The sequence below is a fragment of the Mauremys reevesii genome, linkage group 1 (genome assembly GCF_016161935.1).
Source record: "Mauremys reevesii isolate NIE-2019 linkage group 1, ASM1616193v1, whole genome shotgun sequence".
In the NCBI taxonomy this organism is placed as follows: domain Eukaryota; kingdom Metazoa; phylum Chordata; order Testudines; family Geoemydidae; genus Mauremys; species Mauremys reevesii.
The window spans coordinates 101,315,433-101,340,020 of record NC_052623.1 but is presented as its reverse complement, the minus strand read 5'-3'; the positions used below and the strand labels follow the sequence as shown (position 1 = coordinate 101,340,020).

The 24,588-nt window shown below is 40.2% G+C and overlaps 1 protein-coding gene across 19 annotated transcripts in view; it reads right to left on the bottom strand.

The window, feature by feature from the left end:
- The window catches only part of MBNL2 (muscleblind like splicing regulator 2), a 156,213-nt gene that overhangs the window by 58,871 nt on the left and 72,754 nt on the right, over positions 1 to 24,588 (bottom strand). The window contains exon 1 of one of the 19 annotated variants that reach the window (XM_039483238.1): positions 8,804 to 8,865. The exons of 17 other annotated variants lie outside the window; for them this stretch is intronic. The gene's annotated coding sequence lies outside the window, so the exon portion shown is untranslated. Of the gene's footprint in view, positions 1 to 8,765; positions 8,784 to 8,803; positions 8,866 to 24,588 lie in introns of those variants that run through there. One more of the 19 variants, XM_039483260.1, reaches the window with a different exon arrangement.

The following is a 24,588-nucleotide window of genomic DNA, read 5'->3' as shown; positions in this document are numbered from 1 at the left end:
CATATTAAGGCTATGTCTACACTACGCACCTTTTAGCAACAAAGCTGTGTCACTACAGCCATGTTGCTAAAAGGTGCGCAGTGTAGCTGCTCTTTGTTGGCAGAAGAGAGTTCTCCTGCTAACAAAAAAAACTTACACTCCCAATGAGCAGCAGTAGCTTTGTTGGCAGGAGAGATCTCCTGACGACAAAGCACTGTTCACACCGGCGCTTTTTGTCGGCAAAACTTTTGTCGTTCAGGGTGTGTGTGTTTTTTCCACACTTCTGAACAACCAAATTTTGTCGTTCAGGTTCCAGTAGAAACAAAGCCTAAGGTTGCTCTAAAGGAAAAAACTGTAGTAAATACTGAAGATGCCAAAAAAGATGCATATGAAATGGTAAATCAATTTGATGAACAACCTTGAGATTACTTTCACATATATAAGTGTGTATACTTGGAAGGCAAAGAAAAACTAAACAAACTAAGAGCAGTTTAAAATGACAACGTCAGCTTCTTATATAATCATTGACTCAGTTATAGTTTGAGGAACCTTAAAAATAAACATGTCTTTCTCCAATGATCTGATCTTTTTCCATTTGGTTAACATTAATTTATTCCCTTCATTTTTAATGTTTCCAGAAACTATTATAGTTCTGTTTCGTTTACTTCCTTGTTTGCTTACCATAATCAGCCAAGCCTTAGCAGGAATTTTTACAGCTCTGGAAAAAGTGGACTAAATTTTACACTCTAAGGTACATATGGATCTTCATGGACCACAAAGGCAACTCCACTGGAGCACCTGAAGTATATTAGCGGTCCAGCTTTTGTAAAACTGACAAAATCAGTAGATGGGAGGTGTGAAAAAACATGTTACTAATATTTTGCATTTCTACCACAGTTGCATCTAGCGGCCTTAATCAGAAGCAAAGTCTCATTGTGCTAGGCACTGTACAAACATACAGAAAGACACAGTCCCTTTCCTGAAATCTAAGATGCTAAGTGACATAGGAAGGCTGGCAGAAATGGAGTGCTGTTTGTAAAAAAAAAAAAAAAAAAAAAAAAAAACTGGTCAGTCTCCAATTTGTTTTTACTGTTCTCTTTTGGAGTAGGTAACTTGCAGATTCATGCATACACTACAGCAAATAGGTCTAAATACCTTTAAAGCAATTCACCAACACTAACAGAGAGCACTACAGAAATTTACATTAGAAGCTACTTATTAGTAAATATTAACTCTTACCAAAAATATCTATTTTAAACACAGGATAGAATTGTGATCATCTCAGATAGTACTGATTGGTAACTCATGGCACATATTAACTTTTTAGTGACAACCAATGTAAGTCGCTAAGTTTATTATAGTCTGTACTGAAATATAGTCAGACTCAGTAAGAGATAAAAATTTTGGTAATGACAGAGTTTTCTTTAACTTTTCTATCTATCTAAAAATCAATCAGAAAGAAGGGAGGCCAGTGAGCACAGCTGTTGTTGTCAATTGCAAATCAGTTGGCAAAGAAACATGGAAAGACAGTGTAACAGAAAAGAAGCATTTTATAAAAATTCTGACCAGATAAATGAGGAAACAACTTAGTTGATACTCTAGCAAACGAGAGTTCTCTCAAGAATGCAGCAGGAACTGGAATCCATTTCACAAACAGCTGTAAAACTAATTAGATTACATCAAAGGGTTAGGAGATATATTTTGATAATGAGATGACTGACTCTGATTTGTTCAAAACGGAAAAGGAAGAAAATGCTGTAAATTTTAATATTTCACACAAAGTCTTATTGAAAATGTTACCCTCTTTAAGTGAACTTGAGACGATGTTTAAATTGGGAGCAATGTTTAATCAAAAAGAAATACTTCCCTTTAGAAAAGGCTTACGAGTATAATTTGGTAAATCTGAAAGATATCAATGGACTATGCTAGTATATTACAGAGTATGTCAACAAGAACATAAGAACGGCCATACTGGGTCAGACCAAAGGTCCATGTAGCCCAGTATCCTGTCTACCAACAGTGGCCAATGCCAGGTGCCCCAGAGGGAGTGAACCTAACAGGCAATGATCAAGTGATCTCTCTCCTGCCATCCATCTCCATCCTCTGACAAAGAGAGGCTAGGGACACCATTCCTTACCCATCCTGGCTAATAGCCATTAATGGACTTAACCTCCATGAATTTATCCAGTGCCCTTTTAAACGCTGTTATAGTCCTAGCCTTCACAACCTCCTCAGGCATATCCTCCTCAGGAGTTCCACAAGTTAACTGTGTGCTGCGTGAAGAACTTCCTTTTATTTGTTTTAAACCTACAGCCCATTAATTTCATTTGGTGACTCCTAGTTCTTGTATTATGGGAATAAGTAAATAACTTTTCCTTATCCACTTTCTCAACATCACTCATGATTTTATATACCTCTATCATATCCCCCCTTAGTCTTCTCTTTTCCAAGCTGAAGAGTCCTAGCCTCTTTAATCTTTCCTCGTATGGGACCCTCTCTAAACCCCTAATCATTTTAGTTGCTCTTTTCTGAACCTTTTCTAGAGCTAGAATATCTTTTTTGAGATGAGGAGACCACATCTGTACGCAGTATTCAAGATGTGGGCGTACCATCAATTTATATAAGGGCAATAATATATTCTCCTTCTTATTCTCTATCCCCTTTTTAATGATTCCTAACATCCTGTTTGCTTTTTTGACTGCCTCTGCACACTGCGTGGACATCTTCAGAGAACTATCTATGATGACTCCAAGATCTTTTTCCTGATTCATTGTAGCTAAATTAGCCCCCATCATATTGTATGTATAGTTGGGGTTATTTTTTCCAATGTGCATTACTTTACATTTATCCACATTAAATTTCATTTGCCATTTTGTTGCCCAATCACTTAGTTTTGTGAGATCTCTTTGAAGTTCTTCACAGGCTGCTTTGGTCTTAATTATCTTGAGCAGTTTAGTATCATCTGCAAACTTTGCCACCTCACTGTTTACCCCTTTTTTCAGATCATTTATGAATAAATTGAATAGGATTGGTCTGAGGACTAACCCTTGGGGAACACCACTACTTACCCCTCTCCATTCTGAGAATTTACCATTAATTTCTACCCTTTGTTCCCTGTCTTTTAACCAGTTCTCAATCCATGAAAGAACCTTCCCTCTTATCCCATGACAGCTTAATTTACGTAAGAGCCTTTGGTGAGGGACCTTGTCAAAGGCTTTCTGGAAATCTAAGTACACTATGTCCAACAGATCCCCCTGGTTCACATGTTTGTTGACCCCTTCAAAGAAGTCTAATAGATTAGTAAGACACAATTTCCCTTTACAGAAACCATGTTGACTTTTGCCCAACAATTTATGTTCTTCTAGGTGTCTGACAATTTTATTCTTTACTATTGTATCGACTAATTTGCCCAGTACCAACATTAGACTTACCGGTCTGTAATTGCTGGGATCACCTCTAGCGCCCTTTTTAAATATTGGCGTTACACTAGCTATCTTCCAGTCATTGGGTACAGAGGCTGATTTAAAGGACAGGTTACAAACCCTAGTTAATAGTTACGCAACTTCACATTTGAGTTCTTTCGAACTCATGATATATCATGTGGAGGCCTATGGAACAAATATTTACAGTATCAAATTCTAAAACAAGCTACATAGCAGCTATATGTATCAAAGTGCAGTACATACAGGGGCAATGGAGGCCATTGACTGAACTGGTAGTCAGGGGACCTGGGTTCTATTTCTGGCTCTGCCGCTGTAGTTCTGTATAACCTTGGGTAAGTAACTAATCCCACCTAAGTCCCTGTTTTCCCTTCTGTCTTTGCCAGTCTTGTCTACTTAGACTGTAAACACTGAGGCAGGGACTGTCTCTTACTATGGGCGTATGTTCGCTGTCTTGCGCACTACAACACGGCTGTCAGCTGGGGCCATTATGCCCTATCATAACACAAATGATAACAGATGCAAACACTGTTTCTCTTTGCAGTTTCCATCCTTTATTAGGCAAGCACGAGGTTACTTTACTAACAAAAGGAAAAAGCAATATCCTAGTCCAATATTTCAATAGATAGTCTAGGAGAAGTTACAAAATTGTAGAGGTTAAAAGTACATTATCTTGTCTCTTTACAAAATGAAGAGTGTTTACCAGCTCTTAATGAGAGTGCTGAAGCTACAGCTGTGTTATTAATAAATCATGCATTTAGCCGAGGGAGCTTGCCAATACGAGTGGAGTCTGATATGCATTCCCAATTCGGGCTGGAAAGGTGATGAAAAATGCATAGAAATTTCTTAAAGTATAAAAGGACCTACATGTGTCAGACCAGTAATAAAACACTAATCAAGTGGAGCCTGAAAATATAGCCAAAAGAAATGTAATTGTACCTCTAGAAAATATTGATATATAGAGTCTCTTTTACTCTACATAATTACACAAGCAACAGTGAACAAGGCTATTAAAACAATAGACAGTTATACCATTATGTCATCTATACAGAACATAAAATGTGAATTTAGCAAATGATATAGCTTTCCAACTAATGTAGCTTATATTAAAAGTACACACGAGCAGGGATCTTAACCCGCTCTACAAACACAGTTCACATGCTATTAACATGTTATTAATGATCTGGATGATGGGATGGATTGCACCCAGGGCCGGCTCCAGGCACCAGCATTCCAAGCTGGTGCTTGGGGCGGCATTCTGCAAGGGGCGGCCGTCCCTGTTGTTTTGCCCCCAAGCAATCAGGGCTGGCTCTACAGTTTTCGCCGCCCCAAGCAGCGCGCCGAATTGCCGCCCCGGGCGATGGGGGCAGTCCGTGCGCCGTTAGGGCGGCAGGCGCGTTTCCGCGGTGAGGGCAATTTGGCAGCAGCTTCTATGTTTAGCTGTCCACAGCGGCTTCAGCTAAACATAGAAGCTGCCACCGAATTGCCGCCGCTGCGGAAATGTGCCTGCCACCCTAAGGGCACACGGACTGCCCCCATCGCCCGGGGCGGCAATTCGACGCGCTGCTTGGGGCGGCGAAAACTGTAGAGCCAGCCCTGATTGCACCCTCAGCAAGTTCACAGATGACACTAAGGTGGGGGGAGAGGTAGATATGCTGAAGGGTAGGGATAGGGTCCAGAGTGACCTAGACAAATTGGAGGATTGGGCCAAAAGAAATCTGATAAGGTTCAACAAGGACAAGTGCAGAGGCCAATTGGCAAACTATTAAGCATACAATTTACCAAATAGTAAATAAATAAATAATAAAAAAGAGCCAACAGTTCATTTGAGCAACGAACAGCGAGAAGCTCCATCTTGAAGCCAGCAAAGAATCAGCAGCACTGCCAGGGATTCTATTGATGGAATGGATAGTACCAGTGTTGAAGTTCATGCTGTTACCAGAGCCAGTGCCAGTGCTGGCTTCTTAGCGGTATTTGTAGGTCTGGGTACTGCCGTGGGCAGTTCAAGGAGGTATATTTTCAGATGAACATCTCTGGACTTCCTTGTCCTTGTTGAGAAGGACCAACACACATAGCATCAGTCTGGTACTTTGCTCACGCCAAGGCAGAACAGATAGCGGCTGTGGCCACCAGTGAGAGGAATTACACTGTTGCAGGACAGGCAGGGTTTGAAGCCCAAGGACTATGAATCTGTCATTTTGGTGCAGATGGGGGAACCAAGTGAGAAAATAAATTTAATTTTAATTTTGTAGATACAACCTAATAAGCAAAAATAATAATGGGGAAGAATGAAGGGAATTAACCCTGACTAACATTATAGTAGAAGTAAATCCCACTACGTAGTAGCAGGTAAACACCACTGGTTTCACCTCGCTGGCCACGGGCAGTAAGAGGGAACTTAGGGACAATGTATAGAAGCGGGGGGAGGGGGTGGGAAGGGCATGAGGACATGGGTTACACCTGCTCCGTTCAACAGGCACTACTATTTAAAGATTGATAGATTCAGGCAGGCAGTAAATCAGGATCACCTCGCTTAAAGTCTTATGACAAGGGATTGTTCTCTGCGTGATCTGTTTTGTTCAGAATTTTGGAAATGAGGAGGAAGCCAAGGCATAAATACTTGTACCCTAACTCTAAAGCTGTAGAAAAGACACCAGTTCTTGGTGCCAGGGTGTCAACGGATGGGTGCAGAATGAGTTATTTTTCCATCAGCTTGGAGATTAGCCAGTCCCTTAAAGGACTCACCCACTGGTGACACATTTGCAGAAAAGCTTCTTGGTCCAGTTCTCACTTTTCTGTTAAAGCTACTTGTCATGGACAGAGTCAAGTGCCCCATCAGGGTCACTTACCAGACGGAGTAAGGGAACTCAGCCACTGGACGTTTTAAGCTTCCCTGGGTCTCAGTAGGCTGTGGCACTGTTTCTTCCCTTGGCCTCTCTGGCATATTTTCTGTGCACTGACCCTCAGTGTGATACCACTTCACAGAGGTGGAGCTCCTCAGCCCACCTGACTTAAGCCCTCAGGACCAGTGCTGACACCCTCAATAGCTCCTTAGTTTAAATACACCCTATCCCAGAATCCCACTGAAGATGTGAGCCTTCTGTGTTACACTTTAACTCTCCCAGGAGGCAGGTGGTAAGTGTAGCATATAATACATTTCTGAGTAAAGTGTGCATGTAACACATTATTGCTCTTTAACAGCACGAAAAATAGGCAGATCTATACAGAATAATAAATCCTACATGCATTTCCCTCCCTCAATTTTTTTTAAACCATTCCAGAGCATTGTTTGGGCTCTCCAGGTCCTTCTGCTGCAAAGCATGGTTTGGGCTCTGAAATATGGAGTCTTCTTCCCTAATTCACCTCCTCTGATCTTGGTCTGTGCTCTTCTTTCGTCCTGCCTAAACTTCCTGTGTGTTGCACTGCAAGCACCTCTGTGAATCTGTTCATATATTCCCCTACCAACACCTTAGCTTGTTTGCACCGTTTGGTAACTTTCTACTCCCCATTTCTCCCCTTCCCTAAGAGGAATAAGGTAAAACTGGTTTCCCTAGGATACAGTTACTCTAGCACAGGGGTAGGCAACCTATGGCACACATGCTGAAGGCAGCACACAAGCTGATTTTCAGTAGCACTCAAGCTGCCCGGGTCCTGGCAACCGGTCCTGGGGGCTCTGCATTTTAATTGAATTTTAAATGGAGCTTCTTAAACATTTTAAAAACCTTATTTACTTTTCATACAACAATAGTTTAGTTATATATTATAGACTTATTGAAAGAGACCTTCTAAAAACGTTAAAATGTATTACTGGCATGTAGAACTTTAAATTAGAGGGAATAAATGAAGACTCGGCACACCACTTCTGAAAGGTTGCTGACCCCTGCTCTAGCATAACTATTGACTGGTCATTAAAAGTCAAATATTCCCCACTGTCCCTCTTCTGGAGATTGACACAGCCCTGGTAGCCCATAGAGGATATCCATACAGAGAGGCATTCATGATACAGCAATTTATACAGCAACAGCTTCACAAGTTCAACCAGAATCCATAAACTGTACAGACAGATCTCCAAAATTCTCACACCACTCTGTGGCTGATCTCATCCATTTGAGCTCTGCTCTTCCCCTTAAGTTAGATAGATGGGAGATAAGGGGTCCTGCCTACAGGCACAACCGTATCTGTGTGGTGACAAGCCGACAGCTCTTGGTGCCTATTTGTGGAGACTATGGGCTTGGCTACACTTGCAGCTGTACAGCTCTGGGAGTTAAAGCTGTCTTCGTACAGCTGTGTAGGGAAAGCGCTGGCATGTGGCCACATTGACAGCTACCAGCGCTGCAGTGTGGCCACATCTGCAGCGGTGTGTGTGATGGGCATTATGGGCAGCTCCAGCAAGTGGCTGCAACTGCTTGCTTTTGCTTTTGGGGGGGGGTGTGTGTGTGAGGGGAGGGGGGGAGAGAGAGAGAGAGAGTTTTGAGCCTGTGTGTGTGTCAGCTTGCTGCAAATCTGACCACTTCCCCCTCTCCTTCACTCTTTAAATGCAAATAGCCTGCAGACCAGACAGAAGAGCTCAAGCAAACACTAGCTGTAGACATTCATCCCCTGCCTGCCTCATTCACAGCAAACAGGAGCTGTGTGTTTTTTTTTTTAAGCAGCCATAACAAAACAAAGAGAGTTCTTACTTAAAAGCATTATGGGAAAATTCTGAGAGGCCAATTACGCGCAACTAGAGGGTATGTGTCACACTATATTGCTACATGAAGACATGACAGATTTATTAAGGTGTCTAAAATACTACAATGCAGACCAGAGTCATGGGACTTGTGCATCAGCCCCAAGATGAAAATTCCCCACAGGCATGAGGTCTGTGCCTTCTGCAACTGTCATTGTGAAGCAACCCCATTAGTGATGGAAGAAACAGGGTGAAAGCCACTTACAGAAAGAAGAAAAGCACCCTACAGTGCCAGAACAGAAGAGCGGGTCCAAGAAAACCCGTTGAGTACTGTGCTACAGCAGCACCCATTACCCAGTTCCATTCTCACACACCTGCATATAGAAGTCATTGACTACCTTGAATCAGGGCTGGTTCCAGGCACCAGCTGAGCAAGCAGGTGCTTGGAGTGGCCAAGGTGAAGGGGCGGCACATCAGGCTCTTTGACAGCAATTCGGCGGCGGGTCCCTTGGTCCCTCTTGGAGGGAAGGACCTGCCACTGAAGAAGAAAGCGGCGCGGTGGAGCTGCCGCCGATCGAGATTGCGGCTTTTTTTTTTTCCCCCACCACTTGGGGAGGCAATAACCCTGGAGCCGGCCCTGCCTTGAATGGAAAGAGGGGTAGAGCTCAGACTGCTACCTTAACCTGAATTTGAGCAGTGGCATCAACAGCCATACTTTTCTTATTATGAGGTTCTCTTCTTCGCTCTCCCAGTCGCCATTCCTTCCTCTTTCATTTTCTCATTATCTTTTTCTTTTGGATGCTAAGAAGTGAGGGAAAGAGACAGAAGCAGAGGGTTAAGGTGAGGACTTCATTGCTCCCACTTAGGCAGAGGAGGCAAAAGAAAAACAAAAACAAGACACAATCTGATGGAAGGGGCTAATAATATCACCTGAGATTAAAAGAATTTTTTGCTGACTAGTTTCTTAACAGATGGAGCTAGAATGATATTGCCTCTATACTCTTCCTTTTTTAGGCTGGGGAAGAGAAGAAAAACAAAATCATTATGCAGCTACTATAAGATCACAAAGGAGTTCAGTTGAAAGCTTTCTTTATGTGCTAGTATAGGCTGAAAACCCCTCCACAAAATTCTAAGTTTCGAGGGCAAGAGAAAGTTTTGTTGAAGAAAAAAAAAAATGATTGGAGTCTTCACAGGGGTAGTTCTCTTCGAACAACAAAGTGTGAAATATTTGTTTCCATCTTCTACTTGTCTGACATGTACATCATCAGTGATTAGAATTACCACAATACTTCAAAAGTGATTTCATCTGAAGGGCATTCAGGTTAAAAATATAATGTAGTTTAAACTGTCAATCATTAAAACATTCAAGACTATAATTTTTCAAAATGTTTTTGAATTACAGCTATTCTAAAAAAAATGATTTACGTGGGCAAATCTATCTTTTCCTCTTGCAGATTTTGCATCACTGTGCCTTAGGAAAATTGTGATGGATGAGCACCATTCATCAGAAGGAACATTCATAACATACTGTCACCAACCAGCATTTGAGTGGGGTTTAACCAACTCCTTTACACCTCATCAGTGGGGAATTCAAACAGTAGTGCAATTCCTTTTTAATTGAAAAGAGTTCTTTATATTTTAACACTAATGGACCATTTGATATTCCACACCACACACACACACGATAGCTTTCATCAGTGTGTAGTGCCCAATGATTACTATAGTTGATTTCTTAGCATACCGAGAACTCTCTCAACAGAGTTTCATTATACAATGATCATAAAGCAGCCAGTTTATTTTGCACTCCTACCTAATGTTGATTTCACAGTTCTTCATTAATTGATAATATCTGGCTCTCATATAGTACTTCACATCAGTACATTTCAAAGCGCTGTACAAAAGAGACCTGTATCATTATCTCCATTTAACACATGACTTGCTCAAGGTCACTCAGGTCAGTGGCACTGCAGGGAGCTGAACCCAGGACTCCCAAGTCCCTGGCCAGTGCTCTATCCACCAGGCCAGTGGTCTCCAAACTTTTTTGATCACACACCCCTATCAGTAAAAAATTTGTTGAGCACGCACCCCCCAATACATGTATATATTTTTTTGTATACATTATATACATGTACTACTATACTAATACATTATGTACATTATAAAATATACAAAAAATAGAAATTAAAAAAGGATGAGATAAAGATGAAATAAACAATATTTTTAAAATAAGTTTTATTGTATTTTATTCATTAACGGTACAAAAAAACTTTTTGCTCTCACAAAAAAAATATTAATATTTTTAGTGAGAGCAATGTGATTGAATATGCTTCTTCATTATTTCTGAAAATCTTGGTTTAACACTTTGTGATACAGCGATTTGAAGGTCCGGATTAGGGTTAGGGTGCGGGAGGGGGCTCAGGGTGGGGTGCGGGTTCTGGGAGGGAGTTAGGGTGCAGGAGGGGGCGCAGGGTGGGTGCGGGTTCTGGGAGGGAGTTAGGGTGCGGGAGGGGGCGCAGGGTGGGGTGCGGGGTCTGGGAGGGAGTTAGGGTGCGGGAGGGGGCGCAGGGTGGGGTGCGGGGTCTGGGAGAGAGTTTAGGTGTGGGAGGGTGCTCAGGGTGGGGGTGCGGGAAGAGGCTTAGGGCGAGGGCAGGCAGGAGGTGCATAGCACTTACCTGGAGCAGCTCCTGTTTGGTGCAGGGGGTGTGCAGGTGGCTCTGCGCAGCGCAGCATAGCACCGCCCCCATGGCCATGATTCTGGGAGCTGCCCCCCACCCCCGGCAGGCAGGGCCACCCGGAATGCAGGAGCTTTAGGGGCTGCAGGGCCCTGGGCTAAGGGGGCCTGCAGCTCTAAAGCCCCTTTCGGAATGTGGCCCTGCTCCTCCAGGGGCCGGAGGACTCAGGGCCACATTCCGAAAGGAGCTATAGAGCTGCAGGCCCCCTTAGCCCAGGGCCCTGCAGCCCCTAAAGCCCCTGTGTTCCGGGTAGCGGGGCAGCTTTCCTTCCTCCGGTCGCCCTTTCCCCCCCGCCCCCTCCAGCGGCGCTCTTCCTGCCTTGTCCCCCAATGGATTGTCTTACGCGCACCCCACTTTGGAGACCACTGCACTAGGCAACACTACCTTCCATAACCCAGTGTTCATCCAACTTCTTGATATTAACAGCTGTCACAGGTCTCAATATTTCAGTGGATGAAGAATTTCTAATTAGTTTTAAATGCCAACTCCACATGGAGTGGAGAAACTAGCAATTTTTAGCTATTTTAGGCACTTCAGTAGAAGTTCCATTATAGTGTGCAGCTGTCTGCCATATTCTAAGCCACACGTTACCAGTTTTCCTTATGCTGTATGTCAACACATAATGAAAGAGGAAGAAAGCAAATAAATGGAGATCCATGCCTAGCAAGGTTTTCGTTTCTAGATGTATTTAAAACTGATATATGGGAAAGGAAGGAGACTAGGAATATCAGGACTGATGATGAATTGATCAATTTTCAGGGTAAAACTAAACAATTTCAGTTAATGAATTCCCCAATATTCAATATGCTATTAACAAATTAATTGAGAACCATTAGGAATGGATTACACTCATTCTTTGCCTTTAAAATTAAAGTATTAGCAAAACAGAATACAACATAAGCCATGCTGGACCCCAGACAGACTATTTAAAATGACCTAGTGCCCGACAAACTATATAGATGCAATCAACCATTTGCCAGCATACTTGATATTCTTTGCAAAGATCTGATATTGTATTACTACAGTATTATCAAATAGTGAAAATATTTCTCCAACACTTCAGATCTGCCTGATAGGAATGCCAGAAAAAAAGACAGCCCTTTGATGTATTCTGAAAAGGTTTTCAAATCTCTCACAGTAGCTGAGAGGATAATTCTGAGATGAAGGAAATCCAATGTCTACAACTTTTCATCAACATTCTAAAAACCCCCACAACAAATACAAGGATCTTGGGTCGAAAGTACTTATTACTGTATATAGGCACTTATACTGCCTCCACCTAAGCATCTGACTATCTTCGGGAAAGTAAATAACTGGGGAACTTATGCACAAAATTGAAACCATTTCAATTCTTTGGTCTTGTGTTCATTAATAGGAATAATAGCATTGTTATTTCTCCAAACTCTCCTCGTCTCTCCTACTATTAAGAAAAATCACAAATCAGCGTACTAATAAATGGGAATTTTCTATGTTTGAAGACGAAATAAAATTACAATCAAGCTTTCACATATAATAAAGGCCCCAGGTCCCACTGAAGTCAAAAAAGTTGCCAGCTTCCATGGGGAGGTGGAGCAGCAACAAGCACCACAATTAACAGGGGTTTAGGAAGGATATTCAGCTATTCCAAATACCTCCTGAATTCCAAGTAGATGAGGCCTAATATATGTCTAAATGCTGAAGTTGGACTTGTGCAGATTCTTCATTTGCACAAAGGTCTGATTTTATTTATGATGTCTCAGGCCCGACAAGTTGTCAGATGTGAATTCCTAGCTGAGAGATTTCATAACCATAGAAATTAGTCGGGGGGTGGGAGGGTAGAAAAGAGGTTGTATTTCCACAACTAACAGAGCCAAATTCCGCTTGTTTGCAAGTTTTGCTTGATAAAGGATCATACAATTTGGTCATATATTCTGCTGAAGTGGAACGATAAACAATCATAAGCTTTAGCTGCTGAGAAGTGGCCAGATGCTATGGTGATCGGTTCTTAAGAAATATACCTGAAAACAATGCTGCTGTGCAAATCTACAGTCCTTAAAGAAACTTTGATAAGGGCTTGTATAGACTGGGAATTTTTGCACCAGTATAGCTATGCAGATGTTTGTCACTTTTTATATCAGTGCAGCTTCACCGGTGTAGCTATACTGTTTAAACAAACCTTGAAATTCTCAAGTGGTCCGGAGATGCCATATTAAATATCTGACCTAATTTTAAGGATGAAATTTTCAAAATGCCCTGCCTTCTTGCCATACTACGGTTTATAAAAAGTTAGGGAGGGCTTAAGACCCAACAATACATAGGAAAATTAAACTGAAAAAAAAAAAGAAAGTGAAAAGGATTTATACATGAAAAATGATAAGAATATTGTGTCCCTAATTAGATCATGTAAGAGCACAAATAGTCTGTTTTTGACTTGCAGATACAAAACTCATGTGAAAATGTTATAAGTATAAATTGTGCCTGAGCCTTTTCACTATCTATCCAAACTTCCTGGGCACTGATCCTAACTATATATATAAAAGGGCTACAGGAAAACTGATAAAGTTTTGCTGATCTGAATGTTCAGTAAGCCATTTGATAAATACAGACAAAAAGAGAAAAAAACATCAATTCTACTCTTGTTGAATCCCAAGTGACATTACTTATATTCTGTAGTTCTCCTAAAATACCCAGATTTATTGTAAATTGCATACTTACTTCATTGTAATACAAGATTACAGACTCTCTGTGCTAAGCAAAAGGTTGCAATTTGAAACACTTCTGTAATTACTAAAACGAGCTGTCATGCTCTACTGAATTTGTCTTTATATTCTCAAGAGTAAACCCCAACTTGCACTTCTCACTAGCCCCTGTGCTGCGGGGTTGGGGGGGGGAAATTACTCCTCCTGATAAATGATTCAGTAGTCCATTGAAAATTATATACTTCTTTCAGGAAGTCTTGATGGAAAATTCAGAGAATGGAATTCTGATACAAGGGGGAAAAAAAAACCCACCTCTGGGAAAGTAAGCTGTCATTAAAAAAGAGCCACCTGTATAATTTTTTCAAAAATAGACACACACAATGCAGCACAATATCTGTTTTACTGATTCTTCTCTCAAACATTTTAAAAAAGTAAGAGACAAACAAGAAAAATTCAACTTGCTGTTCACAAAAACACATCTAGACACATACTGCTGCATATTATTTCTCAAGTATTTTTATAAGTTCTCTTTTGAATTAGAGTGTCAATTACTTTTGATTCGATACTGAGCCCATAAAAGTTTATAGTAAAGCTCACATATATTTCACAATATTGTTGACCAGCATGTTATTCGTTTTCAAATGGTACCTCACAAGGCATATTTTGTACAAATACCATTGCAATAGTGTGTAGGGTGTGACGACATCAGTGCCTAGGGTAACAGTTACTTTATACTTTTCAAATGATAATTTTTACATTTTTGGGAAATCTATCAAAAGGAGCATGTTTTTTTCTCTCAAAAGTTGGAGAGGATTACACAAAATTTAAAGTACGTGTTTTAACAAAACAAAAACACACAATATTATATACACCACAGGTTTTATGAGAATCTCTGAAATGTTTGTGCATAGCTAGAAATGAAGGCCTGTTTCCTAGAGGAACAGACGCTAGTATCTTCCAGTGTAAATTAGTATTTTAATGTGTCCTCTAAAAACACTTCAACTTAGTGCTGTTCTCTGTGACAGTGTGCTGCTGCTAAGCAACAATGCACAGCAGTACTACGCATTTAGCCCTGAGTCTTCAAAGGAGACTTCTAATGCTCCATTTTGGGGTGCCAAAATTTAATCACCTAGACCGACAGTTGATAGCCTCAAAACATCAAGATCCCTAAATATAGCTTTAGGTGCCTACAGTAACTTTAGACATAGCTCTCTTCTCCCCTGAGCTGCAGGAGCACTTAACCCCTATGTTTTCAAAGCACTGTATAAATATTTACTAATTAACCCTCCCATCCCCTTTTGGAAGGAGGAAAGGTAAATAAATATTACCACCACTTCACACATGGCAAAGCAGAGGCACAAAGAGGTTAAGTGACTTGCTTAAAAATATACAGCAAATACACCTCTACCCAGGTATGACGCTGTCCTCGGGAGCCAAAAAAATCTTACCATGTTATAGGCGAAACCGCGTTATATCGAACTTGCTTTGATCCGCTGGAGCACGCAGCTCCGCCCCCCGGAGTGCTGCTTTACCGCGTTATATCCGAATTCGTGTTATATCGGGTCGCATTATATCGGGGTAGAGGTATAATTCCTAGAACCACCATCAGAATAAAGGTCTTCTTCCAGTGTTTTGGACCTGCAATTTCAGCTGAAGGTTGTTTATTTCTCATATACTACTAAGCTTGTTTGTATTATGTCAGGTAGACCATAGACTATCAAGTCATTTCTGAATGACACACTTAAGTGCATAGTGAACACAGACATGTTTAAATATATACATATGTTGATGTAGAAATAATACTGATTAAACCCGGACTAATTTTCAGAAATGGGTACATTGAAGCCATGCCCACAGCCAGATCTTCCATTGAAAAGGTGATATTCCCTATTTTGTTACAGAGCTCTTTGACAGAGGAAATGAATGAGAAAATTTTACAACTAGACACACACACATTCAGAGGTGTGGGGGAAGCTTAAACAGTGTTTTTGTCAGGTATATTTCTTAAGTACCCATCACCAGACCATCTGGCCACTTTTTAGCAACTAAACACACACACATTCAGAGGTGTAGGGGAAGTTTGCTAAAGTTATTCAATTTGTACTGATAAGTTATGCTTGTTCGTTTTGATTTTAGTCTTTTATTGTTGTACACTATTCACATAAGGAATGCAAAATCATGAAGATGTTAAATAAGACAAGTTCTAACAATGACCTCAGTGGGACTTCATTAGACAATTTGATGCACTGCCATTTATCTTTTTTACAGTCATGCACTCAGTTTTCATTCTGCATGACAGTGCTACTATCCAAGTTGATCAATTTGAATTAAATTTTCAAGTAAGATTCCCTATGATGTTCAAACGCCCTATTAAAATCTAAAACAAATTTAATCTACTCTATTCTCTACCTACACTAATTTTGTAATTATTTTACAAGAAAAAAAGTAATTTGATTTCTCTGGCTTTTCCCTAGTGTTTCCAGAAATTTGATGTTTTGCATGCCCAGAATGCCCAGTTAAGTATAAAATTCTGCCCACAGGGTGGCCACTTCCAGTTACAACAGGTACCTACATTGTTCTTACAAAAATATTCCTATTATTTGAATGCACAATTGTGGTTAAATCCATCTCTTGAAAAAACGTAGACAGAAGTCAGCATACTTCCTAAAATGTTTCTACAAAAACAACGAGGAGTCCAGTGACTAACAGATTTATTTGGGCATAAGCTTTCGTGGGTAAAAAACCCACTTCTTCAGATGGATGGAGTGAAAGTTACAGATACAGGCACTGATATACTGGCAAATGAAGAGGAGGGAGTTACCTTACAAGTGGAGAGCCAGTGATGACAAGGCCAATTCAATCAGGGTGGATGTGGTCCACTCCCAATAATTGATCAGGAGGTGTCAATACCAAGAGAAAGAAAAGTACTTTTGTAGTGAGCTGGCCACTCCCAGTCCCTATTCAAGCCCAAATTAATGGTGTTAAGTTTGCAAACTTGTAAGGTAACTCCTTCTGATAAAATGTTTCTGTTTACTCATTCTCCTTGTGGTATCCACAGCAATACAGACATCCAATGTCAACAACTAAAGCACAGCCAAGAACTAGCTGTCCACAAAACTGAGCTATGCTAGTTCAGCAATGCCATGCCCTTCCTTTTGCCTGCTCCATTTACATATCATCTCAGGAGAAATTATTCTAAGATCTCAAGCTCACTGGGATCAGTAATTTCTGCAAGTTATATTGATTAAAACCTTTGATCAAACTGAACTTAAAATAAGCTACTAGCTTGGTTTCTATGTATTTATCTTATTGAGCCACCACTCTTATGGATAATTTAGTGCCTGTGCTTAAGAACAAAACATGCTCAACAGTGCATGGCTACATATACAGATATCAATTCACTGAACTTCATTTACAATTTAATTAGCTCTTGATAAAATTTCTCATTTCATAGAAAAACCTACTGGCTACCTTTAGATCACTGTTTTTAATGTCCATCACCAATAAGATATTCAGCTGCTTTAAACTAAATCAAATCACTCAATGACATGTATGACATGGATCACATTTGATCCTCTGAAGTATCCAGGATTTAAAGGTTAATAACTAATTAGAAAGAATAGTCTCACTCCAAAGATCTATTAATAAACTCCTTTGCTCATTAAACACATTGCATATGCTGCAACAGCTGGCATGCTTGAATATCTGATAAAGAAAAAAACTGCTTAAAGAATTGTTGGTGCTTTAGGGAAATTTGGCAAAATGCCACATTTTTATACCAATATTTGTTTTAAAAGACCATCTACTCTCCATTTAGGGTTCATAACAATGAGGGACTTATTCCATTGGCCAATGCCAGGTTTAAAATGGAAAAGAACTATGCAAACATGCTTAGCTTGCTAAGGTGCTCTCCCTCATTCCTGTCATACAAAATCCTCAAAGTTGTATTCCAGTTTTGATATCATCCTGAATGAATATTGCCTATTACATCAAACTGTGTGATTATTCTTTAATGTGTGTGTGTGATTTACTAAACTGACATGTTGAAATACTGCCAGGGTTTTTTACATTTGTTTTAAGTGACAGCTGAAATCTCTTGAAGTCCTCTGTAAAAGAAATCATACTTCACACTGACTAAATAGATGGAAGTGCATTTAGAAAGAAAAAGAGATTAAAATGATTTTACTACTGGCAAAGGGAAATGGTGGTCAAATTTAGCCTAAAATTGAGATTTAAAATGAAGTAGTATACCCAATACAAAACATAGGGTAAAAATATAGTGTAAAGAAACACACACACAAATTAATTAGGCCCGTCAAGCAATTAAAAAAATTATTCATGATTAATCGTGCTATTAAACAACAAGAGAATACCATTTATTTTAAATATTTTTGGTTGTTTAAGACATTTTCAAATATATTACCGTATATACTCGTTCATTAGCCCGTTCATTTATAAGCTGACCCCCCAAGATGGTTAGGTAAAAATAGCAAAACTGTATGACCCTTTCATAAGCTGACCCTATATTTCAGGGGTTGGCAAACTTTGGCTCCCAGCCCCATCAGGATAAGCTGCTGGAGGGTCGGGATGTTTTGTTTACCTGGAGCGTCTGCAGGCACGGGGCCTCTTAGCTCCCAGTGTCCACGGTTTGCCATTCCCAGCCAATGGGAACAGCGAACCGTGGCTACAGGGAGCTGAGGGGCTCCATGCCAGCAGACGCTCCAGGTAAACAAAATGACAATATATTAGATATTCAAGTCAATTATTCCATAGAGTTTAAAACCATCATATTTTGGTGTAAACCCATTTATAAGCCAACCCCTGCTCTTTGATGCATCACTTTTTTACCAAAAATATTTGGCTTATGAATGAGTATATACAGTAATTTCAATTACAAGATAGAATACAAAGTGTACAGTGCTCACTTCATATTTAATTTTGATTATAAATATTTGCACTGTAAAAAACAAAAGAAATAGTATTTATCAATTCACCTAATACTCTCTTTATCATGAAAATTGAACGTACAAATGTAGAATTATGTACAAAAAAACCTGCATTCAAAAATAAAAATGTAACACTTTAGAACCTACAAGTCCACTCAGTCCTACTTATTGTTCAGCCAATTGCTCAGACAAACAAGTTTGTTTAGAGTTGCAGGAGATAATGCAGCCTGCTTCTTGTTTTCAGTGTCCCTGAAAGTGAGAACAGGCATTCACATGGCACTGTAATAGCTGGCATTGCAAGATATTTACATGTGATTAATCAACAGCCCTAAAATTAACATTCCTCATCTTTGTCTGCAACCCAGACAAGGCAGCAATATGTCAGTGAATGAAAATCTGAAGGTAATATTTTAGGGCTGTCAAGCGATTAAAAAAATTAATCACAATTAATTGCACGATTTAAAACATTAATTGTGATTAATTGTGCTGTTTAAGAATAGAATACCATTTATTTTAAATATTTTGGATGTTTTCTACATTTTCAAATATATTAATTTCAATTACAACACAGAATACAAAGTGTACACTGCTCACTTTATTTTTTATTACAAATACTGGTATTTGCACTGTAAAAAACAAAAAAAATATTTCAGTTCACCTCATACAATTACTGTAGTGCAATCTCTTTATCATGAAAGTTGAACTTACAAATGTAGAATTATGTACAAAAAAACCTGAATTCAAAAATAAAACAATGTAAAACTTTGGAGCCTACAAGTCCACTAGTCCTACTTCTTGGTCAGCCAATCACTCAGACAAGCAAGGTTGGTTACAATTTGCAGGAGATAATGCTGCCCGCTTCTTGTTTATAATGTCACCTGAAAGTGAGAACAGGCATTCGCATGGCACTTTCGTAGCCGGTGTTGCAAGGTATTTACATGCCAAATATGCTAAACATTCATATGTCCCTTCATGCTTCAGCCATCATTCCAGAGGACATGCTTCCATGCTGATGATGATAACGATGATCTGTTTGATAATGATCCAAAGCAGTGCAGACTGACGCATGTTCATTTTCATCATTTGAGTCAGATGCCCCTGGCAGAAGGTTCATTTTCTTTTTTGGAGGTTTGGGTTCTGTAGTTTCTGCATCAGAGTGTTGCTCTTTTAAAACTTCTAAAAGCATGCACCACACCTTGTCCCTCTCAGATTTTGGATGGCACTTCAGATTTTTAAACCTTGGGTCAAGTGCTGTAGCTATTTTTAGAAATCTCACATCGGTATCTTCTTTGCGTTTGTCAAATCTGCTGTGAAAGTGTTCTTAAAACCAACATGAGCTGGGTCATCATCCAAGACTGCTATAACATGAAATATATGCAGAATGCAGGTAAAACAGAGCAGGAGACATACAACTCTCCCCCAAGGAGTACAGTCACAAATGTAATTGACGCATTATTTTTTTAATGGGGGGGGGGCAGTGGTGATAGCTCAGTGGTTTGAGCATTGGCCTGCTAAACCAAGGGTTGTGAGCTCAATCCTTGAGGGGGCCACTTAGGGATCTGGGGCAAAATCAGTACTTGGTCCTGCTAGTGAAGGCAGGGGGCTGGACTCGATGACCTTTCAGGGTCCCTTCCAGTTCTATGAGATAGGTATATCTCCATATATAATTATAATAATCAGCATGGAAGCATGTCCTCTGGAATGGTGGCCAAAGCATGGGCCATACAAATGTTTAGCATATTTGGCATGTAAATATCTTGCAACACCGGCTACAAAAGGGCCATATGAATACCTGTTCTCCCTTTCAGGTGACATTGTAAATAAGAAGCAGGCAGCAGTATCTCCCATCAGTGTAAACAAACTTGTTTGTCTTAGCAATTGGCAGAATAAGTAGGACTGAGTGGACTTGTAGGCTCTAAAGCAGAGATCAGCAACTTTTGGCCTGAAGGATGTACCGGCCACCGCTTCACGCTGCCCCCATTGGCCTGGAGCAGCAAACCACGGCCAGTAGAACTGTGATCGGCCGAACCTGCGGACGCGGCCGGTAAACAAACCGGTGCTTACCCTGGCGGGCCACGTGCCAAAGGTTGCCGATCCCTGCTCTAAAGTTTTACACTGTTTTGTTTTTGAGTGCAGTTATATAACCAAAAAAATCTGCATTTGTAAGTTACAGTTTCACTATAAAGAGATTGCACTTCAGTACTTGTAAGAGGTGAACTGAAAAATACTATTTATTTTATCATTTTTACAGTGAATATATTTGTAATAAAAAATAATATAAAGTGAGCACTGTGCACCTTGTATTGTGTGTTGTAATTGAAATCAATATTGAATATGTAGAAAGAACATCCACAAATATTTAATGAATTTCAATTGGTATTATATTGTTATAAGTGCAATTAATCACAATTAATTTTTTAATTGCAATTAATTTTTTGAGTTAATCACGTGAGTTAACTGCAACTAATTGACAGCCCTAAACTAGTCTCCCTTTAGGATGAGGTATGATAAAAAAGGAAACTATTGTTAATACAGATTAAGCTGCCTTTTGTTAACCTGTCCAGAGCAGAAAAGCCCAACTTAGCCACCCTTTGATATGGGAGACATCCATCAGAACTAGCAATTATGATTTGGCACTAGCAAGTGCAGAGGTGGAAATCTTCTGCCTCAAGCACTAGCCAGCCAGCAAGGTTACTTTTGCTTCAGGAGGAATGAAAAGGACAAGCATGGTACTTGTAGCCTCCATTTATCACAGGTTTCAGCAGACTACTATCCTGGGACTGAATGGGAAGTTGAAGCTTGCTAAAAGTCAGCAGCCTCACTGAAGACTGTAGCTAGAATCTCTCCAACCTATGTGACATGCCATTGATGGAAGCCTTCATTAAATAAAGACAATACATGGAGTAGTCTCTGTTCCAGATGCAGAGCCAAAAGTTTAATCTCCCGCAACAGAGAGCAAGAAGATGGGTAAAATCACATGATGAAGAAAAGACTGTATGTTGTTAGAAACTATAGTAGAGAACAGAATTATCAGACATAAACATGATTTGTTGGGGAAGAGCCAACGGCTTTTTGTAAAAGGAAGTCTTGCCTCACAAGTCTATTAGAATTCTTTGAGGGCATCAACAAGCATGTGGATAAGGGTGATCCAGTTGATATAGGGTATGGCTACACTTGCAGCCCGTACAGCGCTCCCACAGCAGCGCTTTGAAGTGCGAGTGTGGTCGCAGCGCCAGCGCTGGGAGAGAGCTCTCCCAGAGCTGCAGGTACTCCACCTCCCCGTGGGGATTAGCTTAGTTTTTTCACACCCCTGAGCGAGAAAGTTGCAGCGCTGTAAAGCGCCAGTGTAGCCAAGGCCATAGTGTACTTGGACTTTCAGAAAGCCTTTGACAAAAGTCACTTATCAAAGGCTCTTAAGGAAACTAAGTAGTCATAGCATAACAGAGAAGGTCCTCCCATGGATCAATAACTGGTTGAAAGATAGGAAACAAAGGGTAGGAATAAATGGCCAGTTTTCACAATAGAGAGAGGTAAATAGCAGGCAGGGCCTCACCCCAAAAGATCTGTACTGGGACCTGTGCCACTTAACATGTTCATTTATGATCTGGAAAAGGAAATGAACAGTGAAGTGGCAAAGTTTGTAGATGATAAAAAATATTCAAGATAGTTAAGTCCAAAGTTTACTGTGAAGAGTTACAAAGGGACCTCACAAAACTGGGTGACTGGGCAACAAAATGAGAGATGAAATTCAACATTAATTAGTGCAAAATAATGCACACTGGAAAAAATAATTCCAAATACACATGTATAATGTTGGGTTCTAAATTAGCTGTTACCACTCAAGAAAGATCTTGGGAGTCACCGCGGATAGTTCTCTGAAAACTTCAGTTCAATGTGCAGTAGAAGTCAAAAAGGTTAACAGAACATTAGGAATTATTAGGAAAGGAATAGATAGTAAGACAGAAAATATCATAATGCCACTATATAAATCCATGGTGAGCCCACACAAATAGTGTGTCCAGTTCTGGTTGTCCCATCTCGTAAAGGGAGAAAAGGAAAGAGTTCAGAGAAGGACAACACAGATGATGAAGGGTATGGAATGGTTTCCATGTGAGGAGAGACGAAAAAGATTACGTCTGCTCAGCTTAGAAAAGAGATAGCTAAGTGGGAGGGATATGATAGAGGCCGATAAAATCATGAATAGTGTAGAAAAAGTGAATGGAGACGTTTTATTTACCCTTCCCCGCAATAGAAAACAAACAGGGGTCACCTGATGATATTAATAGGCAGGTTTAATACAAACAAGTGGAAATACTTTTTCACACACTGTACAATTAACCTGTGGAATTCATTGCCATGGGATGTTGTGATGGCCAAGAGTATAACTGGGCTCAAGAAATAACTGGATCAGCCAATCAATGGCTATTAGAGCAGATGGTCAGGGATGCAACCTTGTACTCAGCGCAACCCTAATCTTCTGATTGCCAGAAGGAGAAGACATGTATGTATCACTCCAACTGCCTTGTTCTTTAAACTCCCCTGAAGCTCTGGTACTGGCCATTGTCAGAGACATGACAGTGGCGCAGACAGACCATTGCTCTGACCCAGTATAGCAGTTCTTATGAACAAACCCTTTTCAAAAGCCTGTACAGGGTGAGGCTTGTCTTCACTTTTAGTATTAAGCAGAGTCAATGTGTGGCAAATCTAAGAAAATAATACCATAGAAATGGCAGCACAAGCAAAGGAGACTAAAAACAGAATTAGAGGCCTCATAATTCCATTTCACTAATTGATCTGTGAGTTAGTCCCATTAGGGATGAAATCCTGGTACTAATGAACTGAAAGAGACCAATTAGGAAGAAAAGGAGGCGAAGGGGGCTAGCAGTTCTTAAAAGATGTAATACTAGAGGCTCAATAGCAAACTATTCTAATGCAGAAAAAAGATAATCAGAGCCACTGGAGGCCAATGTGCCTGCACAAGGAGCTTCTTAGCTATCTAAAACCCAAAAGGTATATATACAGGACATGGAAGGAGGGGCCTTTCACCAAGGAATCATACATGGGACTGGAACGAGTGTGTAGGGACAAAATAGAGAAGCCAAGGCAAAGAATGAGTTACAACTGGCAAGGAATGTTAGAGGCAACAAAATGGGGTTCTACAAATATGTCAGACAAAAAGAAAGATCAGAGAAGGTACGGGTCTGCTGCTCAGTGAATAAGGTGAGCTGATAATGGAAGATAACAGGAAGGCAAAGCTGCTTAATGCCTACTTCTCTTCAGTCTTCACACAAAAAATAATATTGTTGCGCTGAGTAGGTAGCTCAGGTCATAACCTCAAAAAAGTGTTAGGGGAACCAATTCAGTTGTGTGTGGGTATCAAGAAGATGTTACGTGGGCTAACAGTCCCATTCACTTGCGCTAACAGGAATAAAAAAAATGCCAAGGGGCACTATAATGGATCAAGCCAATTCACTTGTCTGTTAAGATAGGTCAAAGAAACGTTAGTACTGTTGTCTTCACATATTTGTAACGTGTTGATTTGTTTTATATATGTGTACCTTATGCTTAAATAACCCTAGATCCAGAGGTTTGTATTAGGAATTTGCTTGATGTGTAGACTTCATGAAAACTAATGGATGTTATCTGTATTGTTTTCACGTATCTATCCCTATTAGAATGTAATGGCAGGCACTTGCATATTTATATCACCGTAACCAAATTATTTGTGTATGCATAGGAGGTAGAATGATAATTTCAGAGCAAGTTGTCCTTGATGTGGAGCCCTGAGGTCAAAAACCCAAAATGCATTCGTCATCAAAGGAAGAGTCCCTGCTGTGAGTGCAAGTATTTGCCTAGCAGCTTTTTGGGGAAGACAGCTATAAAAGTGTGTCCTGGGAACAATCTTTCATCTCTGATCCATCTGAACACTGACAGGGGGGTTCCAGATGCAAGACAGAGGTCCCCAAAAGCCATTTGGGGAAATCCTGAAGAGCTGATGGAAAACTAGCAGACATTACATCTCTGTATTGACTACAAACTCGGATTCACCTGTAATCTATTTTATCTGCTTTAACCTCTCAATAACTCTCATTTTCTTTTCTTAGCTAATAAGTCTTTAGTTAGTTTACTAAAGGAATTGGCTGT